Source organism: Bombina bombina, chromosome 2 (assembly GCF_027579735.1).
Source record: "Bombina bombina isolate aBomBom1 chromosome 2, aBomBom1.pri, whole genome shotgun sequence".
Lineage (NCBI taxonomy): Eukaryota > Metazoa > Chordata > Amphibia > Anura > Bombinatoridae > Bombina > Bombina bombina.
Window position 1 is genome coordinate 1,054,371,870 of NC_069500.1, and position 27,648 is coordinate 1,054,399,517.

Sequence of the window (27,648 nt, forward strand, 5' to 3'; positions counted from 1 at the left end):
AAATAAATAACTAAAAAGACCAAAATAAGTGCTGAAAGTGTGAAAGGGATATAAATAAAAGAGGGTAAGGAGTATTTAAATGAACAAAATGAAGAAGAAGACTAAAAGGAGGATATGTAAACTAAATGTAACTAGGGGATGGGATGGGGATGGGGTATGGGATAAGAGTAAATGGGATTACAGGGAATGGGAGTACAGGGAATGGGGTATGGAGTGTAGTATGAGAGGGTATGGGGTATGGAGTGTATGTAGTGTTATTGATACGTGTATGTATGTATTGAATGTGTTTGCATGTAAATGTGTTAAGTGTACAGAAAAAGCACTCGCACACTCACCCAAACCAACTGTCGTTCACTAACTCACACTAGCACTAACTCTCTAACTCCCACTACCACTAACTCTCTAACTCACACTACCACTAACTCTCTAACTCACACTACCACTAACTCTCTAACTCCCACTACCACTAACTCTCTAACTCCCACTACCACTAACTCTCTAACTCCCACTACCACTAACTGACTCACAATAATGCACAAAATCTCTAAGCTCCAATCTCCAAAAACCCACCAGCAACACAGTGAGAGAAGCCATTCTTGTGTGGTGCTTATATACCCTGTGTAAATGTTTAATGATGTACCGGTTTGCGTTGTAAATTGTGTTCAGGTGTGCTTTATTCTTACTTATTATTTGTGCAATGTGTATTAGGTGTGTGAATTTGTGCATGCTCATTTGGAGTTAGTATTTGTGGAATGTGTAGAATGCGATGATGTCATAGTGCTCGTTTTCTATAACATTGTCCAATAGTATTATGTTTAAATGTTAATTTGCGATGGTGTGGTATTAGTGAAGTGTTGTATATGTATGTTTGTCCTAATATATAGTAATATTGAATGTGAGTATTTTGCTAGTGTATGTTTGTTTGTTTTTTTCCTTGTTGTTATTTTCCCTATTTCCGCATCTTAAAGTATATGCGTATTCCCTGTATTTTATTTAAATTAAATTCCCCCCGCTTCTGAATGTGTAATGCTTATGTGCTTTGTTTAGTGATTGTTGTTGTGACATTTGCGGCGTGTTATTGTTGTGCATGATGTGGTATGCGTCATATGACCGAGCTGTGCGTATTTCTCGCGAGATCGAGTGTTAGATGAAAAAAGCGTGTTTGTTTGCATTTCCATTGATCTCTATGGGAGACTGTCTAACGCGGGCAGGATTCCGCGTGCGAAATACACGCGTTAGGAGTATCGCTAGAAGGTTTTTTTTTAACTCTAAATACCGGCGTTAAACAATGCCGTGCGTTAGACATAAACCACGCGTAGCTATCGCACCCCATCTACCGCCAAACTCCAAATCTAGCCGTAAATCTTTATTTATTTTGAAAGTCCAGTGAGTGAGGATCTTTAACTATATATATATATACAGAAAATTGTGGATAAGCACTAAGAAATAAGTGGCAACTAAATAACAATGTAATTTCAAAGTATGGTAATGATCGGGACTAAGTTGTACTCCAGATAAATCCCCTCCAAAAATAATCTAAATAAATATGTGTCTCCATACTACCAAGCAATTAGTATAAAGGAAAAATACACATACAAATGTATATATATTAAAGAAGTGAAAAAGAAAAATTTAATAAGCATCAGTTTCAAATGTATCAAAACATTTCATATGCAGTGCATAATTCTTCAAGGATTTAAATACACAGGCGTCCCCAGTACTGGAATATAGAGTGTAGACGCCATTCCAAACTTTGTAGCAGGCCGAACCCTTGAGTTGAAATGTTCAGTAGTAAAGTTATGTATCTCTTAGGAGTATAAGCAAGTTGTAAGTATAAGAGAAAAATGCAGCAGGGTAGTATGCAAGCGATAAGAAAGAAAGAGTTCTGGAGCCGCAAAAAAAAACAATGTTAGCTTTATTCCATAAAACAAGTAGGGTTACAAAGTGACAATAAACATGCCCTTTAGTTAAGTAGATCAGCTTACGCGTTTTGGCATATTAGCCGTATTCATAGCTCTCCAAATCCCTTGTGACTAATGGGCTTTATAAAGGGTGTAAAACCATTTAATTGGCTAAAGGGCATTAACAAATTTAACTCTTTCTTGACTTATTAACCTGTTATTTACTTATGTTATACTCAGCATACTGCCATTTGGGTAACCTGTTAATTCACAGACTTACTTATGCTTGAGGACACAACTCCTGTATATTACATGAATGGAACTATTGCCAAATAAATCCTGGAAAATTGATAGATTTTCATTATGTTAAGTATATTAACTCAAAACTTACATTCTATATCTCTGTACTTATACATCTATAATCTGAGAAAAGTAATTGTATCATGATACTGTTCCTTTCCATTCCCTAATACAATTGTTTGGATTTAAAACTATATATTATAAATTCATTTAACATTTTGGTGAACCACACTCTTTTTATATATTGATCTATAAACGTACAATAAACATTAGACTGAAAATAGAATTCCTAATATTGCTCTTATCATTCTATAACTCAAAAAATTAGTGAAAATATGTACTAACTATGATCTATATTACTTTTGTGGTTGCAACCCTATTCCTAGCATAGTTCACCCCTAATACCAGTGGTTTATAAGGTCATAGACTGAATTTAATCCAGTGGGATACCTAGTCCTCAATTGGAAAATCCAAAACACCTCTCTTCTGACAAGTGTTGCATCTCTGTCCCCACCTCTTCGCCCAGCATCCACAGTTTCTATTATAGTCCATTTAAAATATGAACTCTCTTTATTGTGGACCAATTTGAAGTGCTAAACGAGTGGGGTGGTCAGAGTACCTGCCCTAATATCAGAGAGGTGTTCTCTAATGCATACTCTTGTCTCCCTCATTGTCATCCCTACATACTGTAGGTCACAGGCCGTACAGCCTGCTTAATATACTGTAAATCTGTTTCTACAATTCATGCACTTTTTGTGACTATAGTTCTTGTTGGTGACACTACATTTGAAACCTTCACCCATCAATAGATGTTCACACGCCTTACACGTAATGTTGCTGCATCTGTATACGCCCTTAAATCTAAGCCAGGAGCTGGACTCCTCCTTCCGTATACTTTTAAGTTGAGTAGGGGCCAAAAGGTTACCCATGGAGACTCCTCTCCTGAAGGAGCATTTACATCCTTTGTCTACTGTTTCTACCAAAGCATTATCTGCCGCCAATAGTTTAAAGTGTTTCCTTACTATCTGGCAGATTTTGTGGTACTGTACACTGTAATCCGTTACAAAGAAAATTCCTCCACTCTTATCAGTCTTTGATCCTGCTTTGTTTAACAATTTCTCTCTGTTAGAAGATACTACCTACTCTCTGGCTTTGATTATATCATGGGACCTATACCCTCTCATCTTAAGACGGTCAGACAATTGGTCTGCATGAGTCTCATACTGTTCAGAATTACTACAATTCCTTTTGAGTCTAGTAAACTGACCCTTCGCAACTGACCTGAACACCTGTTTTGGATGACTGCTCCTGGCGTGGAGGAGCGTATTGCCAGTTATTGGCTTTCTGTAAACTTCAGTTTCAATGCCGACATTGGGAATCCCTCTCAGGGTGAGATCCAAAAAATTGATCTTCCTCCTGTTGAGTTCAAAAGTGAACTCCAAACCAATGTCATTATTGTTTAACCATTCCACGAAAATTTTCGCATTTTCTTCTGTACCCCTCCACACCAGGAGCAGGTCATCAATATATCGTCTGTAAAATTGTATATTTCTCCTGAAGGGGTTCTCATCTCCATAGATGCGGGACAGCTCCCACCACCCCATGTAGAGGTTGGCAAAAGAGGGAGCAAATGCAACAGTGCAAAAGCTTAAAGATGATGTAGTCAAGCAGTTCATGCATCAAGATTGCCTTGTAAAGAGCGTAAGGGAAGTGAGAATGTCAGTATCCTCAGCATGCTAGCTGACATATGTCAGATGTAAGAATTAGTACCGGCTTTTAAGGACCATAGTCTGCCAGTAAAAATGTAACAGCACAGTAGAACTTTGTTCAATAAGCGATCTCACCCAGTCTTCCAAGGGATTACATAGACATGTATGGCTGTGCAAACGATCCACCTCGGTAATACGTTATGTCATCCAGATGATAGGTAATATGCTTCGGTATTCAACAACCCCTCTGCGCACACAAGGCAATACAATGACCCTTCAACAATTCAAGTGAACCCGCTTGCATCGGCTTGATTTTGCGTCTGATGTCACACACACAGACGATGGGCGTTTTGGGCTCCGCCCTTCAACTTGGCCCGTTAAAACCAGGACGTACTCCTCTATTTAAAGCAAATCTTGTGAGGATAGGTAAGACATCTAGAGGCTAAGACCCTTATAGGAGGCTGTAAGGGAATGGTAACAGAATACAAATCTGTCAAATGGTCCTTAATGCATATAATGAATGTGAGCCATATGTAATACCATACAAACACATTACATACACTCCAATGTAGACATTCTATATGCAATACACAACATAACCATAATAACCTAAATATAGATCAGAAAGTATAGAAAAGGTGGGATAAAGAACCCAGAATCCTATATAACAAATGAGATCCTAAAGGGTGAGTAGGATCAATATCCATATCATAGGGTATTGTGTCATTTGTTGAAAACATAAAACATATTTATAATAAAGACCATACTAATGGTAATCTAATAGTCTAGTCTACTCAGTTATTTAAAAAAAAAGGAAAAAAGTGGGGAAAAAAACCTTTTTTGGGTTATATTGAAATATACAGAAAATGGAAGCTAAACATATGGGAAAAACTAGAAAAGAAAAATTCACAACTGAATCAATCAGAGGAACCACAGTCTTTATATAAAGGTCCCCCATGTGATCTCTTTGTTCGGACCATAGGGAATCATTGAATCCAATTTTTGGATCCATAGTGCTGCTTTTTCAAAGAGTAATTTCTGTCTGTTACCTCCTCTCCTAAGGGGACCTACCCCATCCACTACATGAAATTTCAATTGGCTTTTGTTATGACCATGTAGCACTGCGGAATCTGTTGGCGCTCTACAAATAACCGATAATAATAATAATAATACATAGGCAAGACCACACAGACATTTGATTACATAAACCACAAATTGTGATTCACACGTGAAGTGACCTCTGATGGGTAAGTGCTTACCAGATCTGGGGTGAGTGACAGTATTGCCAAATTGGATCAAATTGCATTGTGCACAGTTGTTGCAGGGAAATGTACAGTAAAGTACCACAGGGTTATCCTCAATAACTCTTCCTTTATTGAGCCCACATCGGCTTTAACCAGAGTGTCTTTCTGGTTACGGTTTCTTTTGTTTGATAATAAGGGGAAATCTCTAAATGTACTAGCTAATGTCCTATCCTCTGATAGCAGTGTCCATTGTTTCCTAAAAAATTAAATGGTTTTATGCTATACCCGTATGGTACAACAAATGGAAGTCTATCTCTTAGGTTTTATGTGAATAAGTTGTTCACGGGGGATCTGATCTACTTTGGTCTTGTGTGTTTCCAATAAATCAATTGGATGACCTCTACTTTAAAAACTACTGAAAAAGTCATTGAATTGTTGATTCAATTGTGACATGATTAATAATCTTTTTTGCTCTCAGAAGCTGGCTGAAAGGAAGTCTCTTTAATGTCTGTGGAGGATGGAAACTAGAAAATTCCAAAAGGTCATTTCTATTAGTCTGCTTTCTGAATACATCTGTTGTCAAGGAATCATTCACCCTTGTTATTCTGATATCCAAAAGGTTTTGCGTGTAATGATCATACTCCATGGTAAATTGAAGGTTGGAATCAAATGTATTAAGTTCATCAAAGAACTGTAACAGTGAACTATTGTCCCCTGTCCAAATCATAAATACGTCATCAATGTACCTTTTCCAAAGTTTGCAATATTTCTTAAAGTTACCATGGTGGTATAGAAATTTATTTTCAAGTTGAGGACTTCCTGTTGGTGGTGGAGCATTGCCAGTCAGTTGCTCCTTGATGGCTGCAAGAGTGTTTGCAGCGTTCAAGAGTCGATTCCCCACGCCACTTGCCCCATGGCTCAAGTTGATTCCTGAGCCTGTTTTGGGCCTTTTGGTATGCGTAGTACCGGTGTGAGAAGCCCTCATCAGCCAATTAGGCTTGCGGCAGATACAGCAAATTGGTAATTGTGCACCACTGTTATGTGTGGAATATATCCTGAAAATGGAGAAGTGAAAATCTATGGAAGGTAGCGCTCGAGGAAGCAGCATCCTGATCCGAAGTTAGAAAGAGCTGTCTAGGACCGGTCCCTCTTAAGCCTAGTGTCGCTTGTAGGTAAGAGCATAAGGATGGTGGCAGAAGTCGTACCCGGAGCCATATCCTCACGACTGAAGAATCGAGGTGATTAGATATACCGGTAACTATACCTCTTTATCTTTGTCGTGTTCCCAGAGACTGTATCACAGCCATATTGCATGTTCTAACAAGGACAGACTAAGGGGAAATTTTTGTCAATTTGAGTTACTAAGATACTTAAACATAAGGGACACCGAAAATTTCCCTAAATGGTAAATTACTCTATCTGTTTATACCATTCAGATATCATGGTCTCTGGTGGATTCAAGAGGAGTACATTGCTATAAGCCGAATGCTTTTATTCTTAATACCCACATCTTATATAGCACAGCTTTGCGAAAAGGCAGCCCCAATATATAGATGAACTTTTTATTTAAAGGGCAGCTGAATGGAATAGAGGGGACACTGACAAGCCTTACTGATAATTTATAAGGCATAAGAACACCCTGCTGAATTTTCCTGTGACCTAATAAAGATTTTCTCTGGGATTATTTTTTTTTGGGGGGGAGCTATGTCACTATAAAAATTACCCGGAAGATCAATATACCCCTGTATATAGAAAAACGCTCTGCTGAGTCTGGCATGCCCCAATCCTATATAGAGGGCGACTGTATGAGATATGTGCAATTCCTAAGTCAAAATATGTCCCGTTAAAATGCACATGCATCATTAAAATACCTGGGGGAAGATTTACTGTGCTGTTAAATATAAGAAAGCTTCTCGGACCCCAGGTTGTCTGTTGCTTTGTGATTACAGATTTTACAGATTGGACTTTAAAGTGGTAACTGCAGAAGCAGCTTTTGTTCACATAATAGTGATTACCTGTGGTTTTTGTGTTTCATTCAAGCAGCTCTAAAATATGTTCAATGTTATACATGTTATGTTAGCAATAGCACTGACAGATTCATTTTTTTGTTTTTTTCATTTTGCAACAAACCATGTTAGATCCTATTTTCCTTACTTAATTATGTAATATCTAGGTCAGGATCTTTAGCATTGAGATAAGGTTGAAGGTCTGAGTTAATTTTCATTATTAGAGTGAACAAAACGTTAAGCTGAGATAAACTACCAATAGTTTCTGTGCTGTAAACTGTTATGTTCAGGATCTTCGTTGTTCCCTATATGTCCCATAGAGACTGGTATCTCAAATTATTAGATGGTGGTATACATTAATATTCACTAAGCAGGAAGGAATCTCCTATATTTACAGGGTAGCCATATGTGCTATCCTAATATACATAATCCCTATTTTGTGACTCTGCTTGATATAAGTGATGTGTGAGCTACTCTGTGAACTTAGAGAGTATAAAATCATTATAAGCATCTAATGTCGTTTTGAGACCCTATCTAGATCTCTTTTTTACATATACTGATATTCTTGTATATATAGAGTAATACTAGCTATTTAACAAGTTATTTGTGTTGTAGGCTATTTTCATGCAGATCTTTTTCAGCTTTTGAATACTAAATCTTAGTTATAATGAGATAGTCATATTGTCTAAATCAACTGTGTATTTGTTCTTGCAGGCTTCTGCACACTAGGTTTTTTTCTCTCTTTTTTCACATCCACATTTTTTCCTCATATAAGCTTGGTAAAGAGTTTCACACTAAGGTAAAAGACAAAAAATCCAAAACTAATTATATAAATATTGATACTAGTTTAGATTATGCATCCTCCAGAATGGATATGCAGTCTTTGTTTTTACAAATATCTGAATTGTTTACACCTCAATTTGACTGTATTAAGAAGGACTTATCTAGTATCTCTACGGATCTAATTACTCTAAAATCTGGTGAGGCAATTTGCCACAAGAATTTCGAAAGTGGAAAATAGAGTATCCGATCTAGAGGACCAAGCTAACTCTCAAGAAGTTATACTGCAGAAACAAGAGACGAAAATTAATAATTTACAGGTACGTTTAGACGATATGGAAGATCGAGCAAGACGTAACAATATAAGAATAATAGGGCTTCCAGAAATCCCTTAATTTGAGGATTTACTTAAACTTACCTCTCAAACATTAGGGGTCCCTTCACATCAGCTTCCTTTAGAGTTTGAAAGAGCTCACAGGGTAGGTCCCAAAAGATCTCTGCCTGATGGAACAATGAGAAATAGGATGCGCCTTGTAAAATATCTCAAATTTCAGGATAAAGTTGAACTACTAAGATTGTTTAAAAAAACTGAAATATATACTTTAGGAAAACATAAGATATTACTCTTTCAAGATTTTTCTATCAAAACATCTTCTAAGAGAAAATTGATGGCTCCCTTTTGCATGCAGTTTATAAAAATGGGGTTGAAAGCAAGATAATGATAATAATGTTAGAAGATAATGGGAACAAATTTACATTTACTAACGTTCAGGAGGCAAAAGATTATATTGGAACAAAAGGAGCTTTACAAGGTTAATACTTCTATTTGAGATTATATAATACCTTTATAACAACATAGGACATATTAGTTGGTGTGTCCAATGATTTGGTGTACTATAAGTAAAATGCACGATATTCCTAGTCGTGGCATGAGAAATTGGCAGTAATTTTATAGGGTTTTTTTAGGGTTTTCCTTTTTTTTTTTTTTCCTTCTTCCCTCTCACCCCATCCTACATGATTATTATTAATATAATAAGTATTTTATGAATAAACTTAAAATGTTGTCTTGGAATGTCGGAGGAATTTACTCTCCGGCTAAACGTAAACTTGTTATTAAACATCTGGCTAAAGATAAACCAGATATTGTTTTACTCCAGGAGACACATTTGAATAGCACAGAATCTGAGAAACTTCAGATTAAGTGGGTAGGAAGGGTTGTTACGACCCCTTCACTTAAATATGCTATTACTAATATAGAATCTGACCCTGAAGCGTGGTTTATTATATTACAGATAGTAATTAATGATAAGAAATATGTGTTACGTAATATTTATGGCCCAAACACAGTCTCCCCTGAATAGAAAAAAAAGTAAAATAATTTTTTCCCATTGGTTAATGAAAATATTATAATTGGTGGAGATTTTAATCTAACACCATGCCCAATACTGGATAGACTTTCAGGTAAGAACAGAAGTGCAAAACTATTTAAAAAAATGTGTCATATGGTTAAATTAAGCGTTATCTGGAGGCTCAGGAATCCAGACTTACAGGTTTTTGCCTGTCTATCTATCTATCTATCTATCTATCTATCTATCTATCTATCTATCTATCTATCTATCTATTGGGTTCTTGTAAAGCACGGCTATTCACCAGTAAGGGTCTCAAGGCGCTGAGGGTTGCAGTTCAGTCAAAGAGCCAGGTCTTGAGGTCCTTTCTGAACTTAGTTAGGGCGGTAGCTTGTCTGAGGTGCAGCGGGAGGGTGTTTCAAGTCTTGGCTGCCAGGTGAGAGAAGGATCTGTCTCCTGCTGTGGTTTTCCTGATGTGGGGGATGACTACGAGGGCTTGGTCGGACGATTGAAGTTGTCTGGTAGGGGTGTAGAAGGTAACGCGGTGGTTCAAGTATTCAGAACCGATATTGTGGAGGTCCTTGAATGCGTGGGTGAGAAGCTTGAAGGTTATTCTTTTGTTGATGGGGAGCCAGTGCAGGTCCCGCAGGTGTTTGGTGATGTGGCATTGATGAGGGATGTCGAGGATGAGTCTTGCCGAGGCGTTCTGGATGCGCTGTAGTCTCTTTTGGAGCTTGATGGTGGTGCCGGCGTAGAGTGTGTTACCATAGTCCAGTTGACATCAAGAATCTAAATGTGAATCTAAATCTTTTAAAACATTCTCTAGAATTTATTTATTTTTAATTTCTGAATCTCTACCTATCCAAAAAATATCTACAGCCATTAGTGAGATCTCAATCTCGGACCATGCTGTCATCTCGCTTATATTTCTGCCTGTCAATGTACATGAGAATAAAACGGTTAGATTTCTTTTCCCATGATTTCTGTTTAATAATGTTAAATTCTCTCTGTGGTTAAAACAGATTTGGAAAGATTTCTGCAATCTCAATGTTGATTATTTTACTCCGTGGTGAAATCAAAGTGTATACGATTATTTTAAATAAGAAAAAACATGCAGCGGAAACCCAACTCGCTAACTAGGTGAGAAATGCGTACAGAAAATATTTGAATGAGCAATCGAGTTTAAATTGGAATACATATTTTGAAGCCAGAAAAGCATGGGATTTTTTTTTTTTTAAACAAAAGTCATTAGAACAAGAGTTAAAAATCAACATGCATTTTAGGGGATTTCACAGCTGTTCTGCAAAACATCTTGCTTGTCTTACAAAAAAACAGAAATAAAAGGAACTATATACCAGCTATTTAAATAGGTAATATTAGATATACTGAAACAGAGGAGATTAGTAAGGGTATGTTTGATTACTATCAATCACTTTATTCCGACATAGATAGTAATTCTGACAGTCAGGATATTTTTTTGGAAGAGTATTCAGGTACCTCGGATTTCCGAGGAAGATTTTCTAGTTTTGAATACCCCAATCACGGATGAAGAAATTTGTAAGGCAATAGATCATCTTAAATTAAACAAGGCTGCAGGACCAGACGGCTTTCCTGCAGAATTTTATAAGATGCTTGCACAAGAACTGAAGATTCCATTGGGCAAGTTATTTAATTCCTATTTTTACTCTAAGGACCCTATGTCCACATACTTCGACAAACTTTGCAAACTTTGGAAAAGGTACATTGATGACGTCATTATGATTTGGACAGGGGACGTTAGTTCACTGTTACAGTTCTTTGATGAACTTAATAAATTTGATTCCAACCTTCAATTTACCAAGGAGTATGATCATTACACTCAAAACTTTTTGGATATCACAATAACAAGGGTGAATGATTCCTTGACAACAGATGTATTCAGAAAGCAGACTGATAGAAATAACCTTTTGGAATTTTCTAGTTTCCATCCTCCACAGACTTTAAAGGGTCTTCCTTTCAGCCAGCTTCTAAAAGCAAAAGGGATTATCAATGATGTCACAATTGAATCAACAATTCAATGACTTTTTCAGTAGTTTTGAAAGTAGAGGTTATCAGATTGATTTATTGGAAACACACAAGACAAAAGTAGATCAGATCCCCCGTGAACAACCTATTCACAGAAAACTTAAGAGATAGACTCTGAGTGACAGACTTCCATTTGTTGTACCATACCAGTATTACATAAAACAATTGAAAAAATTTTTTTAGGAAACAATGGACACTACTATCAGAGAATAAGACATTATCTAGTACTTTTAGAGATTTCCCCTTATTTTCATACAAAAGAAACCGTAACCTGAAAGACACTCTTGTTAAAGCCGTTGTGGGCTCAAATAAAGGAAGAGTTATTGAGGATAACCCTGTGGTACCTTACGGTACATTTCCCTGCAGCAACTGTGCACAATGCAATTTGATCCAATTTGGCAATACTGTCACCCACCCCAGATCTAGTAAGCACTTACCCCTCAGTGGTCACTTCACGTGTAAATCACAATTTGTGGTTTATGTAATCAAATGTCCATGTGGTCTGACCTATGTAGGCAAGACAACCAAATGCATAAAAGATAGGCTAAGACAACAGAAAACAGCGATAGGTAAATTGGATCCGTCTGCCCCAGTAGCACATCATTTTACACTACATGGCCAAATAGCAAAAAAACTTTATATAAAACTGTGTTTCCTAGGATTGATTCACATGTAAATTTTTCTTTTATAGTTTTTACCATATGTTTAGCTTCCTTTTTTTTGTGTATTTAAATATAACCCCAAAAAAAGTTTTTCCCCCTTTTTTCCTTTTTTTAAATAACTGAGTAGACTAGACTATTAGATTACCATTAGTATGGTCTTTATTATAAATATGTTTTATGTTTTCAACAAATAACACAATACTCTATGATATGGATATTGATCCTACTTATCCCTTAGGATCTCATTCGTTATATAGGATTCTGGGGTCTTTATCCCACCTTTTCTTTACTTTCTAATCTATACTTGGTTATTATGGTTATGTTGTGTATTGCATATAGAATGTCTTAATTGGAATGTATGTAAGGTGTTTGTATGGTATTACATATGGCTTGCATTCATTATATGCATAAAGGACCATTTGTCCGATTTGTATTACGCTACCATTCCCTAACAGCCTCCTATAAGGGTCTTAGCCACTAGATGGCATACCTATCCTCACAAGATTTGCTTTAAATAGAGGAGTACGCCCTGGTTCTAACAGGCCAAGTTGAAGGGTGGAGCCTGAAACGTGCATCGCCTGTGTGTGTGACGTCAAGATGCCTTGTGTGCACAGAGGGATTGTTGAATACTGAAGCATATTACCTATCATCTGGATAACATAACGTATTACTGAGGTGAATCGTTTGCAAAGCCATACATGTCTATGTAATCCCTTGGAAGACTGGGTGAGATCACTCATTAAGCAAAGTCCTACTGTGCTGTTACATTTTTACTGGCGGACTATGGTCCTTAAGAACCAGTACTAATTCTTACTTCTGACATATGCTAGCTAGCATGCTGAGGATACTGACATTCACACTTTCCTTACGCTCTTTACAAGGCAATCTTGATGCATAACCTGCTTGACTACATCATCTTTAAGCTTTTGCACTGTGTACTGCATGCATACTACCCTGCTGCATTTTCTCTTATACTTACAACTTGCTTATACTCCTAAGAGATACGTAACTTTACTACTGAACATTTCAGCTCAAGGGTTTGGCCCACTACAAAGTTTGGACTGATGTCTACACTCTATATTCCAGTACTGGGGATGCCGAGTATTTCTGTTTTTTTTTTTTTTTGTGTTTTGTTTTCTTTCTGTGTATTTAAATCCTTGAAGAATTATGCACTGTATATGAAATGTTTTGATATATTTGAAACTGATGCTTATTACATTTTTCTTTTTTACTTCTTTAATATATATACCTTTGTATGTGTATGTTTCCTTTATACTAATTAATTTGTAGTGCTGAGACACTTATATTTATGTTATATATATATATATATATATATATATATATATATATATTTATATATTATAGCAACAAAAGAAAATCTGGGGCAAGAGTGCAAGGTACTCAAAATTCCTTCCCACAAATGCTCCAAAAGGCTACCCTTATCTGGCACATTACCGTAAGAATCAAAATATAAAATCAGAAAAATACCACCTTAATATGCAGAAAAATAAGTCATTTTAATGAAAATAAAATATAACAACATAAATATCAAAATATGAATAAAGCCACTATAGCGGTGTAATAAGTAAGTGCCCACTGCAAAAAAATATCAAAAAATCAAATTGTCTCCAAGGGTACCCTTTGAAAAAAATGGTGATTACAGAGCTCACAAAAAGAATAATTCATGTATCCAAATCAGGGTAAAGTTAAACCCGCAACAGAAGTTGGTCTCCTTGTGGTAGTTAATCCTTGTCTTCAAATCTTATAAGTAATTAACAGTCACGTGGAATGGAGGCGGAGCATTTGGTCTTACAAAAAGTGTCACTTAATTGTGACGTAACCAGACACAGCCGGAAGAAGCCCCATGCCGTGAGGGGTGAAACGTATGTAGCAAGGCAAGAGAAGGCAGCTAGGGTGTCCCACTACAGAAACAGGTAACTTTTGATTAGCATCTTCAAGGATCCTTATATGCATCGAGGTACAAGTCTGCACAAACAGCATCACAGTATCGGATCAAAACGGTAAGCGTGCACAGCGACACGCAACCGGCCTCCCAGCAATTGGAGCTAGTTGTGATATCGTCAGGAGGGTTAGGTGAGTAATATTGCCTACATTCACTCCAGTGAAACAACAATATGGATATCGTATCCTAGACAACAATGGGTGAGAAAATACATGCTTGACTAACTAACCCTGCCTATACTAGCATCTGCTTATAATGGACTGTATTATCATTACTGGGGGAGACTGCTCTGTGCGCTTCAAACTTACCGCTTCTGTCCTACGTTAATCTGGACTTATTGCTGTTTCTGACTGTTAATTACTTATAAGATTTGGAGACAAGGATTAACTACCACAAGGAGACCAACTTCTGTTGCGGGTTTAAAGGGACAGTCTAGGCCAAAATAAACTTTCATGATTCAGATAGAGCATGTAATTTTAAACAATTTTCCAATTTACTTTTATCACCAATTTTGCTTTGTTCTCTTGGTATTCTTAGTTGAAAGCTTAACCTAGGAGGTTCATATGCTAATTTCTTAGACCTTGAAGCCCACCTCTTTCAGATTGCATTTTAACAGTTTTTCACCACTAGAGGGTGTTAGTTCACATATTTCATATAGATAACACTGTGCTCGTGCACGTGAAGTTATCTGGGAGCAGGCACTGATTGGCTAGACTGCAAGTGTGTCAAAAGAACTGAAAAAAAGGGGCAGTTTGCAGAGGCTTAGATACAAGATAATCACAGAGTTTAAAAGTATATTATTATAACTGTGTTGGTTATGCAAAACAGGGAAATGGGTAATAAAGGGATTATCTATCTTTTAAAACAATAAAAATTCTGGTGTGGACTGTCCCTTTAACTTTACCCTGATTTGGATACATGAATTATTCTTATTGTGAGCTCTGTAATCACCATTTTCTGCAGTGGACACTTACTTATTACACCGCTATAGTGGCTTCATTCATATTTTGATATTTATGTTTTTATATTTTATTTTCATTAAAATGACTTATTTTTCTGCTTATTAAGGTGGTATTTTTCTGATTTTATATTTTGATTCTTACGGTAATGTGCCAGATAAGGGTAGCCTTTTGGAGCATTTGTGGGAGGGAATTTTGAGTACCTTGCATTCTTGCCCCAGATTTTCTTTTGTTGTTATAATACTAAAAAACTTACTACCTCTGTGCACTGCACACTTGCAAATACCCTAATTGAAGAAAGTGTGTATTTACTAGATCTAACTTTATTTATTCTGGTGCCAATCATCCTTGTTAAACACACACACAGCCTTTTGGAGCATTTGTGGGAAGGAATTTTGAGTACCTTGCACTCTTGCCCCAGATTTTCTTTTGTTGTTATAATTATAATATAATATATATTAGTCCCAAGGCAAAGTAAAATTCAAAATGTTATTATAAACCACTGGTTAAACATTTAAAATACACACAGAATAAGAGTAACCTTACTTTGAGGTGGCAAGCTATAGAATTGATTAGGAATCCAACTAGGTGGAGATAGGGACAGAATTCTAGGCAAACGTGAAATGTTCTGGCTTTTCAGACTCCAGACCAGGGTGCCTATTGCAGATATTATTTGCGTTTGAGCATTGAATCATACTTTGACTTGGGCCCTGACACCCGAGGATGCGTGCTCCACTTTTTGACATAGGAGCTGTTAGTCTTCTCAGGGCTAAATTCTTTGTATGGAACATAGAATGCATTTGAGTTATGTTAAGCAATACACATGTATATGAATAAGAAAAATACAACACAACTTAAAACATGATTAGGTAATTAGATTCAACATGCAATTTATAACATTAAGGCATGATCCTTTGCACAAGACACACTAATGTATTAATGAACCTTACTAACATATATGTAAATATGTATGTGAGTGCACTTTAAAAATGAAAATGTATATAATGTATATAATGTGTACCAAAACCCCTTCCTTCATATTATGTTTATTCTTTCTGATTATAATACCCCTATGTTTCTTCCAGGGGAGACTATGATAAATAAATAAGATGTATGTATCCGATAGAGACTGTAACACATTGAAACCCTATAGGTTCTATTTTTGTTACTTCCATTAGGTTAACACTGAAGTTTAGAAACAATGAAGTACAGTAACATTGATGAAAGTAGCCCCTGATAGGAGACACTGGTAGTTAAGCACAATAGTTAAAAAGTTCCTTACTTGAGGATATATACCATGTGTAATAGTAGCGACTTTATATCATATTGTTGATCTATTCTGACATTATGTTCATACCGTAGCCTTCCAAGTAGAAAATCCACTATTGTATCCCTTTGAGAGGGACAGCTCTCCATATATAGTATATATATATATATATATCTGTGCAAGGATGAGCACTCACTGGATTTAAACACAACAAATCAGTTTATTCGTCGTTTATTCACCCCTTCCTCAGACAACAGGTGAATGCCCCGAAACGTCACTGCCGAATAAACTGATTTGTTGTGTTTAAATCCAGTGAGTGCTCATCCTTGTACAGATTGATTATTTTGTTAATCACCCTGGTCTGTGTTTGGGTTGGCAAGTGAGAGTACACTTATTTGGAGCCTATATATATATATATGGATATACATATATTTACTGATATATATATATATATATATATACACACACAGATATAGTACTGTACTTAGTGTGGAGCTAGGATACACAGAAACCAGAAGATTGATACAAGATCATTAGTAGAATCCATCAAGTTATTATTATTAATATTATTATTATTATTATTAATATTATTATTATTATTATTATTAATATTATTATTATTATTATTATTATTAATATTATTATTATTATTATTTATCAGGTATTTGTAGAGCACCAACATATTCTGCAGCGCTATAAACATAGGCGGTAAACAAGGTAACATTTATAGGTGGTCAAATGGGTAGTCCCTGCTGAGAGTTGCACTGTTGTAATTGGCTCTTATGCGGGTGATCTACAACAGCAGAGCTCATAGGCTTACATGCTAAGAGGTTCAAGGGGATAGCAGTGGAATTAGGAAAGGTAAGTGTAGGTTGTATGCATCCCTGAATAGTGATATAATAAAATATAAAAATCAGATGCGCCCTCAAAATTTGCTACAAAAAAGTATTGGGTGTTATGGTGATGTGCACTATAACCCTGTAATCAAATGTGTGGTAATACCCAAATTACTCAAAATTGATATTACATAACAATATTATTAAATTGAAAGTTAAAAATAAAACCGTCTCATTGAGAAAAATATTAGAAACAAAATGATGATAGAACCATCTCTTATGCAGATAAATGCAAAAAAAGTCCACACTCAAGGAGATGTTTCACAATCCTCCAGGCAGCAAACTCATTCCAGATCGATATTGGCAGTCGCAAGTTCTAATAAAAAGAAGAAGAGAAGAGGCGCCAAATAGTGTGTACCGTTATGCTAAAAGAGGCCAAAACCCCATCATGAATCTTACTTACAAGATTTTCAGAACTTGAGAAGTGCCACAAATGCCTTCTGAACAATTAGCAGCCGTCCAGCTAGCTGTGTTATCCTATAATCCTCCAGTTGCGAGCTGTACAAAAGAAGAACACAGAAGTGCCACAATAGTGTGTATCAGTGAGAACAATGACTGGTGCGCAAAGTATGAAATGTACTCACGAGATGTAAAGCACTTGAGAAGTGCCACAAAGACCTCCTGGACAATTTCCAGCTGTCCAGATCACTGTGTTCACAAGCAATCCTCTGGGCATACAAAACCAGATTTTCAAGATATCTCCGATACAGCTGCAGGATTCACTCACAAAAAAACTCAAATTGTAGTGGTAGATTAAAACTGATATGCCGTGCTACTGATATTATATAAAATGTTTATTTAAAACAAATCTTTCCACAACGCGTTTCCCGGTTACTAAGACCATTTCATCAGGTGTAAATTATGATACAAAGTAGCACAGCTTATAAAGCCCATGTCGGCGTCTAACACGACAAAGGGCGCATGCATGAACAACCTCAAACCCGTATAGCCAATCAGCAACCATCGAAAAACCGGCTTGATACTGATAGGTTACTACAAGGGGCTTGGTTGACCCAGCCTTACTTATTATCCAATGGGCCAAAGGGCTGGCAATATTGTGTACCAGATTGACTATAGAAGCGACCATAACGCCCAATAACAATAAGCTTAAAATACTGCAGAATCAAAGTACCTTTATCAAACCTTGATTCAAATAAGAATTTTTTCTCTCAATATGGTTATATAGCATAAATCTGTTATGTTGGGCCTGTCGATGTTGCCAATGGTTAAATAATGTATTGTTGTTCAAACATTTACATATTAAAAACAACGAATACCTATATCAAATAGTTTGATATACGTAAACGAATACAAAACAAATATGATACAATATAAAATAAAATAACTTCTATATAAAATTCCATTGATGCCATATAATATTTGTGATTAATAACATTATATTCTGTGATGTAAATGAACGTCATGCCTATTATTACAAATCACTTAAAACATAATCCTGCTCATATTGTGTTGTGTATGATACCTATTGATGACTAGATAATATGTAAGATTCTAATGATGACCAACCTATTAGTAAGATAGACAAATTTAAATTGCCAATAGTAGTGGCTCTGTTAAAGCTGATACCTAATATAGATATCAATTGAAGGCAGCCATGTCTATATTCTCATTGAGGCCATGTGGTACAAGGGTCTTAAGCTTCCAAATCCAAAACGTCTCTCTCTGTCTAAGGTGAACTAACCTATTTCTACCCCACTTGGGAGCAATATACTCAAGAGGATAAATGTTAAAAATCATGACAATGGATGCTATGTCGTGGAACACTATGATTCATAATCCCTTTCTTTATGTTTCTGTTATGCTCTCCCCATCTCTTCTTTAGGGGTCGTGAAGACCTCCCTATATATTGACCCCACATTGACATTCAAGAAGATATACCACATAACAGGAATCGCAAGTAAATCTAGAATTTATCTCAAATTCTTCCTTCGTGGAAAAATAATGAAATTTCAGCTTGCTTCCTGAAGTGTGACTACAAAGTCCACAATTGGGTCGATTACATCTAAAGAAGCTCCTTTTACCAATAGGCCAATTTTCCTTATTTACCTTCATACTTTTCCCTTGGATGTATTTATTCATTACCACCTTGCTTGGGGCTAATTTATTTTTTTAAGTCGGAGCTCTCTTGAAAGTGCATATAGGAACATCATCTAGAATATTTTTTATAATGCAATCATTGCATAAAATATACCAATGTTTGCGTAAAATATGTCTGATATTATTATGATTACTAGTGAATTTGGTAATGAATCTCAAGTTATTTGATTTAGAAGGTGCATTTTGATTATCCACAACCACATTATTCTTATTTGTAAAGAACTCTGCCCTGTCTTTAGTTCTGGCTTTTCTATACCCTTCTTCCACCAAATCACTAGGATAACCTATTTCTAGAAATCTAGACCTTAGGATATCTGCCTGGTCATCAAATGTATTTAAGGAAGTGCAGTTCCTACGTACCCTAGAAAATTGGTTGTAGGGTATATTTAGCACCCAAGCTTTGTAATGGTTACTTTTAAAGTTTAAATAACTATTTGTATCCACTGACTTAAAAAATGTTTTAGTAATCACATGTCCACTATTATCCCAGCTTAAAACTAAATCCAGAAATTCTATACTGTTCCTATTAATATTGGATGTAAAATTCAAACCCATATTATTATTGTTCAGAGATAAAATAAATTCTTGGATTGTTTCCTCTGAACCATTCCAAATTATTAGCAGATCATCAATGAATAGAACACCAGGTTCGCCCCCAGTGGGGAATTGTATATATATTTTTCTTCAAATATCCCCAAAAAATGTTGGCAAAACTGGGGGCAAACCTGGTGCCCATGGCCGTTCCCTTGATCTGTAAAAAAAACCTTTCCTGATAGACAAAATAGTTGTGTTTCAACACAAAAGATATAGCCTCCAATAAAAAATGCCTTTGGTTAGAAGGTAAATATTGATCCCTTTTTAGAAATTCATCCACTGCATCCAAACCTAAATCATGACCTATATTTGAATATAGGGAGGATCCATCACAAGTACACCAAATTAAATTACGACCTGCTTTTTCAACTTTGGATATCTTAGATATAAGGTCTGGAGTGTCTTTAATATATGATGCCAGACCCATTACTGTTTTCTTGAGATAAGTGTCCACATATTCTGATAGATTACATGTTAAATTACCTATACCCGAAATAATGGGTCTCCCTGGTGGACAACTTGAATCTTTATGGATTTTCGGGAGATGGTAATAATAGGCCAAATTTGGTGATATGGGAACCAGATAATCTCTCTCCTTTTTATTCAAGATTCCTTCTGAAAAACCCCTGTCAATTAATTTGGTGAGTGTGACCATATACGTCAAAGTGGGGTTAAAAGTTAGTTCCCTATAATAACATGGATCTAACAAAATCCTATTGGCTTCAGCAATGTAATCTGACATATCCTGTAAAACTACCCCACCCCCCTTGTCCGCCTGCCTGATGACCAAATCGTTATTCTGGGCAAGATTAGAGAGAGCTTTATATTCAAATGTATTCAAATTATGATAGGTGATGTGATTATTTATTGCTCCAAACTCTTCTAACACTAGATTTTGAAAAAGAGTGATGTTTGGACAAGTGGTGGGGGGATTATAATTATATTTGGGGGCTAGATTGGAATGTATGTAATCATCAAATAATGAGTCACAAATATCTTCAGGATCACAATACACAATATCCCTAACTGGTCGTTCAGGCATATCATCTGTGATTATAGGAATCTGATTTGTTAACTTCAATTTTTTATCACAGAAGTATCTTTGTAAATTTAACTTTCTAACAAACCTGCTAAGGTCAACAAATAGTTCGAACATACTGTGTTTATTGGAGGGACAAAATGAAAGCCCTCTACTTAAAACACAAATTTCTTCATTAGTAAGAATGTGGCTGGACAAATTGAAAATGCCTTCCTTCATTTTCGCGAGTTTTTGTTTTTTGGTTGATTTTGCTCTGCCTCTGCAGCCACGCTTGCGTAGCTTCTCTTTTTTGGGGTTGATAAGGGAATATATTCTTCTCTTATTGGAGCTCTGTCTAACTGTTTCAGGTGCATAGGCATATGATAATAGTTCTGTTGTTTGTGCATCTGAAAAACCTGAGAGTTTTCAGGTTCAGAAAGATTCTCCCTATTCTCAAACCTATGTTTATAAGGTTGGTGGAATCTTTTTTGTTCATCATAATTTCTAGAATCCTTGATGTAATTTCTAGTATTATACCCTCTAGACTCCTGTCGAAAATTAGGGGAGTCAGTTCTTCTCCTATTACTATCATATTAAAAATTCCCAAAATGGCTTTCTCATTCTTTCCTTCTAGGGGCATAATTTTCTTTAAACCCACTAGCTGATTGATGTCCTATTTTCCAATTATTTTCATTATTGAAATTATAGCCCCCTTTAAAAGCTACATTTTTCTTTTTATCCTTGGGTTTTTTATAATGTACCTTGTCCCATTTAGGGGAATTAATAGCAATAGGATCTTTCTGATTTATCTGTGAGGAGCTTCCCTCTAAGGTAGAACTCACTGTTTCACCTATGGTGTCATTATTCTGGGTTTTATAAATGCACCCCTCCAAATAATCTCTTTCATCTCTCGATAGCTTTTAAATTTTTATTTTAATTAATTTCTTTTGGAATGAATCAGATTTTTCTGTGACCTCCTTGATTTTATCAGTATACTCAGGATGTTGTTCATATTTTGTCAATAGTGACTGTAATTTTTCAATCTCAGTCTCTACCGGCTAGATTTTGAGTTTGGCGGTAGATGGGCTGCTAAAACGCTACGCGTGGTTTATGTATAACGCACGGCATTGTTTGACTCCGGTATTTAGAGTTCAAAAAAGACCATCTAACGATGCTCCTAACGCGTGTATTTCACATGCGGAATCCTGCCCACGTTAGACAGTCTCCCATAGAGATCAATTGAAAAGCAAAATAAATAGCTTTTTTCACCTAACACTCGATCTCACAAGAAATAGGCACAGCTCGGTCATATGACGCATACCACATCATGCACAACAATAACACGCCGCAAATGTCACAACAACAATCACTCAACAAAGCACAGAAGCATTACACATTCACAAGCGGGGGGATTTTTATTAAAATTTAATACAGGGAATACGCATATACTTTAAGATGCGGAAATACGCTAAATAACAACAAGGAAAAAATAAATATACATACACTAGCAAAATAATCGCATTCAATATCACTATATATTAGGACAAACATACATATACAACTCTTCACTAATAACACACCATCGCAAATTCACATTTAAACAGAATACTATTGGACAATGTTATAGAAAACGAGCACTATGACATCATCGCATTCTACACATTCCACAAATACTAACTCCAAATGAGCATGCGCAAATTCACACAACTAATACACATTGCACTAATATTAATTGCTAATAAAGCACACCTGAACACAATTTACAACTGAAATTGGTACATCATTAAACATTTACACAGGGTATATAAGCACCACACAAGCATGGCTTCTTTGACTGTGTTGCTGGTGGGTCTTGGAGATTGGAGGTTTAAGATTAGAGAGTTTTTGCATTATTGTGAGTGAGTTAGTGTTAGTGTGAGAGAGTCAGTTGTTAGTGTTATCGTGAGTGAGTTAGTGGGAGTGGGAGTTAGTGGGAGTGGGAGAGAGTCAGTTAGTGGGAGCGTGAGTGAGTTAGTGGTAGTGGGAGTTGTTAGTGAGAGTTAGTGGTAGTGTGAGAGAGTCAGTTAGTGGGAGCGTGAGTTAGTGCTAGTGTGAGGTATTGAGAGTTAGTGGGAGTGTGAGTTAGTGAGAATTAGTAGTAGTGTGAGTTAGTGAGAATTAGTAGTAGTGTGAGTTAGTGAGAATTAGTAGTAGTGTGAGTTAGCGAGCGAGTGATTTTTCTGTACACTTAACACATTTACACGCAAACACATTCAATACATACATACACTTATCAATAACACTACATACACTCCATACCCCATACCCCCTCATACTACACTCCATACCCCATTCCCTGTAGTCCCATTCCCTTTCATCCCATTTACTCTTATCCCATACCCCATCCCCATCCCATACCCATCCCCTAGTTACATTTAGTTTACATATCCTCCTTTTAGTCTTCTTCTTCTTTTTGTTTATTTAAATACTCCTTACCCTCTTTGTTTTTTTAGATCCCTCTCACACTTTCAGCACTTATTTTGTCTTTTTAGTTCTTTATTTTGACCCCCTTTCATTTCATCACACTCACTTTTTGTTTGATTATTTGGGGTTTAGTTTAGGGAACAGATGGAGGGCAGGCAGGGGAGAGGTAGAGGGGGGAGGAGAGGGAGAGAGGGGGAGAGGAACAGGGCAGGAAGGGGGGCAGGAAGCGGGGGTGGAAGCGGTGGGTGGACCCAGCCACTTGGTTCAAGATGAACAAGTGGCTGGGCCCAGTGGCGGACAGAGTAGGCTTCACAGTCCGGGAAACAGAGGGCATCGTCACAGGGGAAGGCCAAGGCGACTAGGGAGGCGAGGTTTTCGATGGAGGAGAAGGAGGCCCTCGTAGAGGCCTATATGGCCAGGTATAGGAGGCTGCAGCACCAGAAGACCACCCCGACTGAGAAGAGGAAGCTCTGGCATGAGATAAGGAATGCAGTCAATGCAGTGGGTGGCCGGAACAGAGATATGGACTCTATAAAACATCGCTACCGGGACTGTAAGATGGATCTCAAGAAAAAGTTAAGCCTGGAAGCCCGACATGCCGCAGGAACCGGTGGCGGCCCTGCCCTGGAAATCGAGTACTGCCGATGGGAGGAAATGTTGCGGCCCAGCATCTCCGAGGTGGATGTAGTTGGTATCGGAGGAATTGATACCGGGAACCTGCCATTCTCATCTGACGGTAAGCTCATTTAAGAAAAAATTCACATACGAATGTATTTTAAGGGACACTATACGCAAACCTTTACTTTCATGATTAAGGTAGCGAATACAATTTGACAAAACATTCAAATGTACTTATATTACCTAATTTGAATCATTCTTGAGATATATTTTAATGAAGAAATAGCCATGCACACGGTGAACCAATCACAGGAGGCAGCTATATTCAGCTAACAATCAGCATCTTCTAAGCATATTTAGATATGCTTTTCAGCAAAGAATATCCAGAAAATGAAGCTAATTAGGTAAGAAAAGTACATTAGAAAGTTGATTATAAATGTATGCTTCTAAATCATGAAAGATAAAACATTGGGTTTCATGTCCCTTTAAGGATCAGATTAATGCTATAACGTTATTTACACACATTCACAATTACTTTGCGGTTACATCAGTATCTAGGCTATAGGTTTGGTGTGCATTTAAACAGACTGAAAACAAACGCTAAAACATTCAGATTTAACAGAGATATCACAAACACGGTTTAGAAAATGCGGAAATCGTATTGATTGTTAGATTTCAAAGTGGATTAATGATTCTGCATTTTTAATTGTATCGTAAGCTAAGTCATTTAAAGCTTGATTTGGAAATATGCTAATATATACATTTTTTATTTGTTCAAATATACAGAGTCTGGGGAGGAGGCAGCACAACAAATACAGCCTCCTCCATCTCCCCGGGATGAGAGTGGTGGGGAGGAATTTCCACTTTGAAGGGAAGAGGCCCCCCGTGACGAAGAGGGCACGGAAGCAGATGAAGAGGCCCCGGAAGCAGAGGAGGAGGCTGCGGAACCAGAGGCCCCTCAAGGACCCGCACCCCGCCGTGCAAGGGTACCCCGCCAAGCACAACAAGAGGAAATAGCGGAGGTGCGGGTTCTACTAGACTACATAGACCAGATGCGTAACTCCCGGATACAAAATATAGAAGGCCGAACTCGAATTCTTGAAGGACAAAACCAAATAATTGAAGGCCAAAACCAAATAATAAACATACTTAATAGAATAGAAGAAGGGCAAAACAGAATCATTAATCTACACCAAGAGATGTTTAATTTTTTCCAGGAGGCGCATGCTGGTCTGCCTCCTGGTCCGCCTCCTGCTGCTGGGCCTCCTGCTGCTGGGCCTCCTGCTGCTGGGCCATCTTCTCCTGCCGGGCCATCTTCTCCTGCCGGGACATCTCCTCCTGCCGAGCCATCTCCTCCTCCTCAGCCATCTTCTCCTCCTCAGCCATCTTCTCCTCCTCAGCCATCTTCTCCTCCTCAGCCATCTTCTCCTCCTCACCTTGGTCGTCCCAGTACTCTTCCTTCCACTCTTCCCACAGCATCTCCAAGGAGAACTTGTCAGAGTTGGCAGTTGCCCCTCCCAGAGCCTCAGCCCCGTGGGAAGAGGGGAAGGAAGAGGAAGTAAGTATTTGTTTTCATGTTTAATGTTTTTTTTATTTAATGTGTAATGGATAGGTATGTGATGATGTGGTTTTCATACACTTGTGGACCACACTCTGTATATAATCTACTTCTATGGGACCGGGTCCATGGAGGCAGATTGTTTGCAGAGTGTGGGTTATAAGTGTATGAAAACCACATCATCACATACCAATCCTTGTTCATGATATTGATTGGTTTCTGTGATGTGATGTCCAAACTGTTTCCCGAATCGCAAACAAAATTACCATTACAATTATCCATGATGGCATATTACTGTTTGAATGCCAATAACACAGCTTAAAGGGACAGTCAGAAAATTATTGATTACAAAGAAAACACTGTATTACGCATTATCAAGTTGGAAACAACAAAACATGGAGAAATACGTTTGAGTTATGTGCTTACCCTTGTATCTATGACTATGAAAAATGACCACTTATTTGTTGTTCTGACATAACAACATTTTAGATATCAATGATCAATATATGGTAAATAATATGCTGTATGAGCACAAGGTTTAACATATACAAATGCTATCCAAATGCCCTCTAGTGGTCAAATTGTATAATGATTACATGCACTCTTCAAGCTCTAAGAAATGAGCACACAAACCTCATAGGTTTAGCTAGCAAATTAAAATAAACACAGACAAATGATTAATTGGTGAGAAACCTTTGATATCATTGATATTACAAAATTGACTTTTAGAATAATGCAAAAAATTATTTGTTTTCTAAACTGTCCCTTTAACAAAATTACATATGCTAACATATATTTGAAGATTGTTGGTATATCTACATGTACTTGTTCAAACAATAAATATTGAAATCAGATTTATATTGACGTGTTAAATAAAGTCTATTTTCTTAAAGAGACATTATTGTGTTCATTTATTTTTAGAAAGACATTTGTTTTAACAATGAATATGGTTTAAATTCCTTTTAGGAGTGGGGGGTGAAAATATGCTAACAATAATATATTTGGAGATTAACCAATGTGGAACTCATACATGATACAAAAATAAACATTTGCATTAAAGGGACAGTATACTATATTTTAAACAGAACTGTATGTAATAGACACTACTAGAAACAACAAGATTAACATATACTGATATCAATATTACAAAGCTTTAAACACTTTCAAAGAAAATAGGGTTATCTCTATTGAAAATATAGATGAACCCCCATTACAACCGTAAAACAAGACAATACCCCATCATTAACATATGAAAAGACCCTTTACACAAAGAGGAGAAAGCTGGAGATGGTACTCAGATGAAACTCAGAGGCTTGGCGAGGAGTCTGAAAATTACTTACATTTTCTATGAACAGAAGCAAAATGAAACGTGTATTTGTTAAACAATGGACTATCTAACTAGAGATAAAATAAAAAGTTTTGATTTATAATGTGAATGTCTAATGAACCTTTAATAGAATATACGACGAAATTACATGTAGAAGAAGTCGGCATCATATATTTAGCATATGATAAAGATAAATGCATATTGATTACTTGATTCTAACACAATAGCGCATATTTATGAATTAGATATCTTTAACATTAAACACAACAGTCATTTTACATAAAAAGGAACATATTGTTGACAAACATATTAAACAACATGGACTATAGTGATTTGCACTTGCCTCGAAATATCTTATGCATGAAAACATTTTGCTTTTGTTCGTTTATTCAACCAGACATCCAGCAAAAGAGAATGTGGTGGTCTTTATCAGCTATGGTTCAACAATGTAACATGATGCAAACAATCCATATTCGCAATGTTTTTAAACTTGGCTTCATTCACAAACGTGTTTAACGTGCACAAACAAATATTGCGGGACTATGTAATACAATCAGACGTTTTTTTACCTTTGCATGTGACGTCTTAATTAACATGGCGCTTCCTTGATCACTTAAGAACGCAATCCAATAAAAGGCACATTCCTGATCACGTAAGAACGCAAACAAAAAAAAAGGCACATCCTTGATCGCGTAAAAATGCCATCCAATAAAAGGTGCATCATTGATTGCGTAAAAACGTCAGTCAATACAAGGAATCATTGGACAGCCTGGCAGGTGACGTCTTAAGCAACATGGCGCATCCGCGATCGCAGAAAAACCGCAGCCAATACAAGGACTCAGTTGACAGCTTGGC